Below are 8133 nucleotides of genomic sequence, written 5' to 3' on the forward strand. Positions count from 1 at the left end.
TCTAATTGACTTCATGCTTCACGCTGGGAATTGAGAAGTTGTTTGAAGTAGGATAGGTAAACCTCAGCATATAATATAAAATTCATTCAGGTCAGCTGCAGTGTTTAAATTACACATTTCAAATCCCTTTTTACAGACACTAAAGTAAAAAATATGTCTTTCTGGGTTGTAAACATGTGGTACTAACAGAATATTATACAGTCAATGTTAAATAAAACCCAAAAGTGGAATGTGCAGAAAATAGGATTTGGTTAATTTGTGGAATCATTTTTATGTTTGCCTTTAACTTTTTTAAAAACAAGATTCCTAGAATAGGTTGGTACATTCTGTTAAGACTTACAGCATTCCATTTTGCTTATAGTGTTGTATCACAAGGGACTCCCCCAGGGACCATGACTTGCTGGTGTGTGTATATATTTACAAAAACAAAAGAAAAAGTTACCCATTGGGATACAAGGTAGCAGTCACAACTAAAGACTGTGGCTTTTTGAGGTGCAATTCCCTGATTTACAAAATTATTTACAATGGGTCTTATTGTTTTTGTGACAGGATTTATTCAGACTGCTGTGTTCTACATTTGATGTGCCAAAATGCTATTAATCTAAATATTTGTAAATAAAGTCTTGTATCTAGACTAAATTTTAAAATCTCTATCTCAAGATCCCTTAAATTAGTTGCACCTGCAAAGTTCCTTTTTTTCCTTAATATTTTTACTTTACGTATTCATAGTTCCTTTCGACATGTAAAATAACATATTCACAGGTTCCAGGAATTAGGATATGGACATCTGGGGGTGGGGGTGGTGGTGGTATTATTTTGCCTACCACAGCTAAAAGGTCATTGCATAAAAAACACAATGCTTTGCCACCTAATTTGTTAACAAAATAATCCACACTCCAGTATGCTTCAAACATGCACCATATGAAGTCCACTTTTTTCTTCCTTTCTTGTTTTGACCTGATGAATATGCACTGATAGTAAAAGGATAAAATAAAATAAAATGTTACAGTACAGTGATATGGATGGCAGTCAAAATGTGTTCAAGTTATAACTGCATCATTGCAATGTAGATGCACTGAGTCAGCAGGGGGCAGCAGTGAGGGCACCACACATGGTCTCTGCTGTAGCTATTCAACCCTGCCACTTAATGTGAAAGCGGGCATAAACAATATAGAAATGAATGTGAATGTGGATGTGTTCCAATAAAACTTTATGACATTGCAAATTAAATTTTAAATAATTTTGAAAGTTGTGGAATATTATTATTCTTATTTTTAAAGGTAATTTAAAAATGTAAAGCCATTTTAGCTCATGGTTGTACAAGAATAGGCAGTGAGGACCACAGGGGTGTGTTTCCAAAATGGCAGCAGTGATGGATATGGATACCCCACGTGGCACCAACAACAACATGGGCAAGAAGCACATTGAAGAGAAAAAATGAAATGCAGTAGCCCTCTGGGCCTGGGATATTGTGGCTCAAAACTGTGCCATCTGCAGGAACCACATTATGGATCTTTCCATAGGATGTTGACCTAACCGGGCATCTGCTACTTCTGAAGAGTGCACCGTTGCATGGGGAGTCTGTGACCATGCTTTTTCACTTCCACTGCTTCTCCTGCTGGCTCAAAACATGGCAGGTGTGTCTGTTGGACAACAGATAGTGGGAATTCCAAAAGTATGTGCACTAGTAAAAAAGAATTCTTCTATCAAGCTCAGCTGTTCTGTTATTCATTTAATGACTTGCTCTCTTGTTCCTTAATTATAAATTAGATAGACCCGTGTCTTTTATGCTTTGTCTTTCCAGTTTGCTATTCCTGCAGCCATATTGTATTGATATTCTGTGTCAAATGAAATCCAGGTGGATTCTAGAACAGATGCTGTCTGTTGTATATACGTGAAAAAAGTTAACATAAATAAAGTGTCCCCTCTTCTCAGGTTGGAAAGCCAGCTTTTGCAAGAGAGATGTTTGTTCATTAGAGACAGAGCAGAATTGTCCTGTGAGCACATCGCTTGGTCACGAGGAAGCCTGCTTACTGACGGCAATCTTGGGAAAGTTGCCTCTCTGCTCCAAGCTTTCCTCCTCTGTCAAGTGGCTTCTAAGGATTAAATGGCATCAGGTGGACACAGAAAGAGTCTTTGTAAACTGTAAAGACACTGTACAAATGTGAACTTTCTGTATGGAATGTTGCTTTCTCTTCTTAGTTTGGAAAAGTAAACTTGAAAAAACCTAATATGTAATCTTGGCTGGCTAAGAGCAATTTTTGAACTTAAGTTGAAAATTGATATTTAAAATTGAGTTAATGGGAGAATTCAAGTTTCCTTCCCTACTACCACCCTTTGCAATTTGTTTAAAATGTCTTTTTTTTTAAGTGATTTTTTTTTTTTTAAAGAGTTCCTGACTTATTTATTTATTTAATTGTTTTGGCTGTGTTGGGTCTTTGTTTCTATGCGAGGGCTTTCTCTAGTTGTGGCAAGCGGGGGCCACTCCTCATCGCGGTGCACCGGCCTTTCACTGTCGCAGCCTCTCTTGTTGCTGAGCACAGGCTCCAGACGCGCAGGCTCAGTAGTTGTGGTTCACGGGCCTAGTTGCTCCGCGGCATGTGGGATCTTCCCAGACCAGGGCTCGAACCCGTGTCCCCTGCATTGGCAGGCAGATTCTCAACCACTGCACCACCAGGGAAGCCCCCTAAAATGTCTTTTTTTTTTGGCAGTGCATGCGCCATGTGGGATCTTAGTTCCCTGACCAGGGATCGAACCTGTGTCCCCTGCATTGGAAGTGCTGAGTCTTAACCACTGGACTGCCAGCGAAGTCCCTGTTTAAGATACCTTGGTCTAATACTGATTCAATAGCCATATAGTCTCTAACTGAGAAACAGTATAGTTTACTGCAGTGGTTCTCAAAGTATGGTCTGAGGACTCCTGGGGGTACCTGAAACCCGTTCAGAAGTTTCATGAAGCTCCTTTTCCAACTGCATGACCATGAGGCCAGCTTTTCTTTATATGCTTCAACCAAAGCAACATGTTGAATGAAGAAGCTGACATGAGAATCCAGCTGTCTTCTATTGTCAGATTTATGAGATTTGCAAAAATGCTGCTCTTCTAATGATTTTTTTTGTTTTGAAAAAGTTACTTTTAATAAAAATATGCAAAAAAAAAAAATAGGCAGTGAGCCAGATTTGGCCTGTGGGCTGTAGTTTTCTACCTACTTCTAGGGCCTTGGAGCCCTCCACTGCAGGAGGCTGTGTGGACTATGCCTAGAGTTAGACTACTTCATTTCTGCCCACCTTCCATTACTTAGAACTCAATTACCTGATCATACCTAACTGCAAAGGAGGCTGGGAAATGTAGTTTTTCTATGTGTCCAAGAAAAGGAAATATGTGTATTGCTGAACATTAGCATTTTCACCATTGCCTGCTCTTTCTGGTAACCAAATTTTCATTCTCTCCCTTTTTCCCACATATAGATTACACTCATTTCCAGGATCTCAGATAATGCATGTCCTCTACAATCTATCAGATATAGTTTCTCATAGTCCTGTGACTATGCACTTAGTATCCATCCCCGATATCCACCATAAAGAATAGTTCCGTTTGGAAAGGGTAAAACAGGGATAAACAACCGTTACTGGTCAGAGGTAATCCAGTTGGACAAACCCAGAGAGCAGGGGGAGATCTTTGACTCGTCTCTGAATCAGCTCTCTGGAAGGAACTCTTTTGCACATTGTGCTCTGTGGCCTCCTGACTCCATCCTTTGGGAGCTTCCTCCTTATCTCTTATCCTCCTTGCACATCTGAAGTGGGCTGTGACTTCCTGGGGCTGCAGAGTTTTGTCGGCCCACTGTTTGCCTGATGATTATTTTACGCTCTTTAATTACAAGCTCCCTGAGACCACCCACGTGGTTTTATGTGATATGCAATTTCTTCATGAGCAAAGCTTCAGGTCTATTTGCTTGCAATCAGTACCATGTGCCTGTAACCATACCCAGAGATGCTTCCCAGACATTGATCTCTAATCAGCTTGCTTTTATTGCCTGATCCCTCCAATTGTTTTTTCTTAATTTAATGGTGGCTTAAAATGGCTATTAATGTGTGTGATCTTTGCTGCAAGACTGAAGTCACTTTGAGCAGCAGAAGTTTTTCGGTTACTCCAAGCCTTTCTCAATCACATCACTTACAGTTTAGGATCTAGAAACAAAGATATTTCCAAAACTTTGATGGCCCACATTTTTAGATTTTTTTCTATTCCCTCTCATTTCCGCTTATAAAGTGACCAACTTTTTCCGGAGCTCATTTCATTTCTTTCTTGTGCCAGATGCGGACAAACACTAGTTTGTACGCACTAACATTGTTTTCTAACCTCTTTCCCTAGAGCTACAATTCAGTAAGCACAAGATCTGCCTACCAAATTATTGCTGGCAACAGATTTTTGCGAACGTCTCTCCCATAACACAATGCTTTCCTGATTTTCAATCTGCTGACTACCTTCCTACTGACTAACCATAGTCTCCAATTTCCACTGGAAAATTTAAGTATTATTTAGGCTAAGTGCGGTAGCAAACAACATTAAAATCTCAATAGCTTAAAGCAATTCAATTTTTTTTCTCATTCATATCATAAAACAATTTGGTGTTCATTGGGCAGCTTTCTATGCAGTCATTCAGACTGTAGTCCTTGGGAGGGGATTTGAAAGAGCTATATAAGGTTTCAAACCTAATGAAATAGGAGTTTAGGTATAAGAGAGGAACCTGTACATCTTAGGAAAAAGTAAACCAAAACTTAGGTCCAGATTAGGAGCAAGACTTATTAGCTGCCAAGTGCCAGAGAACTGGGCTAAAGCTCTTAAAATATCTCCTCGGATTCTCCTCGGATTGATCAAGAAATTCCAGTCAGCAGGGAGGCATATATTGGCCTCAGCTGTAGGATCTAGAAGGAGACGGGAAAGGAAACCAGAGAGCTGTTACATCTCCCTCCAAAGAGCACCCTAGCATGTCTTGTGAGTTGACCAGGACCTGGGCAGAGCTCCTGCTTTTTTCTTTTTTTTTTTTTTTTAATTAATTTATTTAATTTATTTATTTTTGGCTGCGTTGGGTCTTCGTTGCTGCGCGGGCTTTCTCCAGTTGCGGTGAGCGGGGGCTGCTCTTTGTTGCGGTGCGCAGGCTTCTTATTGCAGTGATTTCTCTCGTTGCCGAGCACGGGCTCTAGGCGCACGGGCTTCAGTAGTTGCAGCATGCAGGCTCAGTAGTTGTGGCTCGCGGGCTCTAGAGCGCAGGCTCAGTAGTTTTGGCGCACGGGCTTAGCTGCTCCGTGGCATGTGGGATCTCCTGCTTTTAAAGTGGGAGTTGTCACTCTTTCCTTGTATTGCTCGTCATTTGCATTGTAACCGTGGAAGTTGGTTTAAAGCTTAGGAGTACCTTTCAATTTCTTTTGTTTTGTTCTGGAACTCACAAAGTTATTTATATCAGGATTAGCTGTGTATTCAGTCCTATGGTGAACCTTCCTTGATTTTCTTTCTTTTCCCAGTTAAAGCCACTAATCTCAGTGACTATATAATATAAAACACATAAATAAGTAAAAGAATATAATCTTCTTGACAACTTCGTACGTTAGATATTATTGTCGATAGGACAATAATGTTAGGATAGATATCCATTTTTTAGAAAGTGAGCTTCACCGTGATTAAGTTAGGAAATGACAGGGCAGGAATGTGAACTCAGGTCCAACACATTCTTGGTTTTTAACGACTTTCAGAATATTTAAGGGAATTTTGGATAACTAGTCTTGCTGCTCCTCCAATAACCCCAAGATGCAGACATCTTTGAGGACATACACTAAAAAAGAGGTGCCTGTAAATGCTGGCACGTCCTTCAGTTGGGGTAATGGCTTGGGATCCTGTATTGATCCTGCTAGATAGTAAATGGACCACTTCAGAGGGCAGTGGGTAGGACTTGCCCTGAGCAGGCAATATTTTCTTAGAGCTTATGTTAAGGATATTTAGCCTCCATTTGCTTCAAATGGAGGAACATTCTGATGCTATTTCTAGGGATCTCAAGAAATCTAAATCTATCTCTCTTACAGTTTTGGTAGTTAGAAATCAGGTTGCTCTGCAATCTTTCCCAAACTTTTCTGAACTGAGGAACTGAAGCCTTTCTCTGCAGGGCTTTGTCTAAATTAGAAGCCCTCATGGGACAGCCCTCTGGTACATCTGCCTCATATCCAGAGGAGCCAGGACAAGACTGGACTTCCCAGAGCCCTGGTGAGCTAGATTTTGCAGCTGTCTCTAGGCTCTGAAAGAAAAATTCTGTGTTTGAATAATAATATATGTAACGGGCTCAGGAAGAGAAGTGTAGAAAGTATGACTTATATTTGCTAACAGGGAAAGATTGACTCATTTGAGGATCTGAATAAATGAATAGCTCTTGGGAAAAAAATTTAACAGAATAATTGGTAGCAAACGTGGCTTTAGGTTGCTGTTAGTGGCTTTTTGTAAAGGAGTTAAGAGTGAGATTCTTCTACCAGCCTCTTTGGCACCTGAGAATAATAATAAGTATTAAGAAAAATATACTTACTGCATAATTATTTTAAGTACTGGGCTAGATACTTATGAATATTCACTAAATCCTCACAAAAGCCCTACAATGTAGGCAGTATTGTTAACTCCATTTTGTAGGTGAGCATACTTAGGCTGTCAGGCCTAGGGAAGATATCTGAGTCTGCCTCCCTGGGTTCCAAAGTGGTAAATCCACTTCGCCCAAAATTAGGGAAAATAAACTCACTTGCCTCTACATGTCAAATAGGGAAAGAAAATCCTGGGTGCTGGGTTTGGTCGGCTCTGTCCCTTATGCCTGATGAATCCTGAGAATCAGTTTCTAGAGCCCTGAGGTCTCCACATGTGCAGCAATAAGAATTTATAGATCTTTGGAAAGGCAGAAGCCTTTCTATGGACATAGATCCTCAGCTTTAATTGATTTAGGGTGAAAAGGTAGAGAGTTTGGAGCTAAGGGAAGAGGGAGGCAAGTTTCATTGAGGTGGGTTATGTGTGGATTCAGCAAATGTGATCCCTTCACTTTGGCTTTACTAAAATGCTTTTGGGATTTTGATCATGAATTTTCTCTATGTTTACATATAAGAAAGAGAACAACTGTTTGGGGCAACAAATTTCTGAATACCCAATGGGCTACGTATATTGCTGTTGAAGTTTCCCCTGGTTCATATAGCATAGGGTAGAGGTTGACAAACTATGGGTTATTGGCCAAAAATGGCCACTCATTCACTTATATATTATGCTCTCCAACACATGCTTTACCTTGATATATTAGCTCTACAAAAGCAGAGTTGAGCAGTTGCAACAGAGAATGTGTACCTGAACTATTTACTCTCTGGCCCTTAAATGAGGCTTTGGTCTCAAACTCACTTTTAGTTAACTCTCTGGACTCTATGTGAGCTGGGAATTCTTTCATTCTTCCTTAGTCTAAGACCTGATGCTATAGGCAGAATCTGGTCCAAGATGGAGATAAGAGCCTCCCGAATTCACATTCTCCCTTGGACATACTAAATCTATGGCATAATAGCAGACACATAGATCAATGGAAACAAAATAGAGAGCCTACAAAGAAACCCACGGAAGTATGGTCAATTGATACGACAAGGGAGCCAAGAATGTACCATGGGGAAATGATAGTGTCTTTAATAAATGATTTTGGGAAACCTGACAGCCACATGCAAAAGAATGAAACAGGACCACCATCTTATATCATACACAAAAACCAACTCAAAATGGACTAAAGTCTTATATTTAAGACCTGAAACTGTAAAACTCCTAGAAAAACAAAACTGTAAAACTCCTGAAACTGTAAAACTCCTAGAAAAACAAAAGGGGATAAGCTATGACCTTGGTTTTGGCAATGATTTTTTTGGACTTGAAACCAACAGCAAAGACAGTAAAAGGAAAAATAAATAAGTAAGACTACATCAAGCTAAAAAGCATCTGCACAGCAAAGAAACTAATCAACATAATGAAAAGGCAACCTGTGGAATGGGAGGAAATATTTGCACATCACATATATAATAAGGGGTTCATATCCAAAATATATGAACTCACACAACTCAGTAGCAAAAAACAGAAACCTTCTGATTA

At 39.9% G+C, this 8133-nt stretch overlaps 1 pseudogene; it reads left to right on the forward strand.

Moving 5' to 3' along the window:
• Positions 1–1351: 1351 nt before the first annotated feature.
• On the forward strand, positions 1352–1688 carry LOC137775507 (E3 ubiquitin-protein ligase RBX1 pseudogene; annotated as a pseudogene).
• The last annotated feature ends 6445 nt before the right edge of the window (positions 1689–8133 follow it).

The sequence above is a fragment of the Eschrichtius robustus genome, chromosome 13 (assembly GCF_028021215.1).
Source record: "Eschrichtius robustus isolate mEscRob2 chromosome 13, mEscRob2.pri, whole genome shotgun sequence".
NCBI classification, from domain to species: Eukaryota; Metazoa; Chordata; class Mammalia; order Artiodactyla; family Eschrichtiidae; genus Eschrichtius; species Eschrichtius robustus.